Here is a 1,579-nt window from a genome sequence, read left to right on the forward strand (position 1 = left end):
ATTTTTATAATAAATAATCGATAATCAAATTATAGCACGAGTAAAATATTTTTTTTGGTCGAGAATTTTTAGTATAGTTTCAGTAAACTTTAAAATTCACATTTTTACTATTGAGTGGAATTATTTTGAAAATATATATATTTTTAAAATAATTTATAGAATAAATGAAATATTATGAAAAAAAAAAAGGATGAAAATTATAAAGATGATAATTGGTTTAAGCTAAGAATAATTTCAGTAAAATTATAAATAATTTTGTTCGTGGAATTTGGACTTATAAGTGGCAAGACAAAAGAAGGGAAAAGAAAATAAAAGGTCAACGTTTGACTTGGTCAAGGACAAAATTGCCAACTAGGTGGACAGTAGTGGGCCCACCAGCAGCCAGCGTGGATATTAAATTAATTAGAAATAAATAATTGGGGTTCCGTATCAAATCTCGACGCCTTCCTTGATGCTTCACCCTAATGGACGACAGCTTATTCCCACTAATTAATGTCATAATTTTCTTAATATTATTTTCATTTATAAATATTCAAATTTGTTGCAGAAATTAACGATTTAATTTATTTATCTTTCTCATAATAAGTTAATATTAAAATATTTGTAAATAATAATAAAATAAAAAAACAGAAAGAACACAAGTCAAATTTGTTTAGTCCATATATTTTAAAATTTTAATTTTATGTTCGGTAAATTTCTTAATTTTTAATTTATGTCTAATAAATTTATTTTAAATTTTTTTAATATCAAATGTGACCGGTCAACTCATATTAATTAAATTAAAAAATTTAATTATTATTTATTTTCTTAGGGTTTAGGGAGAAAGAAAGATGGAGACATTTTAGGCGTGTAGACTTTTTTCGGAGCAAAGGGAGACGCGTATAATACGCACGTGTATTTCACGTGCCAATATGAAAAAAAAAGAAAAAAAAGGCGTTGCTAATGTTGTTTGGTTGCTGCTTGCTTGGTGAATGGTGACAGAGCTAAATGACGAAAATACCCTTTCCTAAAAAAGCGCTACCCAGAGAAATGTTCCCCTGCTCTGCAGTCAGATAGGGCGGCTTCAAAAGCCTCCGTTTCCCTTTTTTTTTAAATATTATATTAAATTCAATGAAATTAAAAATTAATGTAATTGTATATTTAAAATAATATTTTTCTCTCTCTCCATCATCACCTCCACCTGGCTCCGCGTGTACGTCGTGCATTTACCAATTTACCCTTGAATTTTATTCAAATTATAAATGTATTTTTTTTAATAAATTAATATTCTTACTAATTAAAACTTAATTGAACGTTTAATACATTTCCATCTAAATAACAAAAAAATTAAGTTATTTCTACATAATAGTATTTTAACCTTATTCATTTATTTTCATATAATTAATTTTGAAATTTATATATTAAAATTTTCGCCAGAATAAAATATATTATATTTGTTTAGTAATTTTAACTATTTAATATTTTTTAATTAATTATTTTATTCTCAAATTTGACATCGTTAAAGAAATGATATGAAAATAACATGCAAAGGTCTCGAAGAAAGTCATTTTTTATTATATATAATTGAATAATTTATTTT

This window comes from Cucurbita pepo, unplaced genomic scaffold, assembly GCF_002806865.2.
Source record: "Cucurbita pepo subsp. pepo cultivar mu-cu-16 unplaced genomic scaffold, ASM280686v2 Cp4.1_scaffold000435, whole genome shotgun sequence".
Lineage (NCBI taxonomy): Eukaryota > Viridiplantae > Streptophyta > Magnoliopsida > Cucurbitales > Cucurbitaceae > Cucurbita > Cucurbita pepo.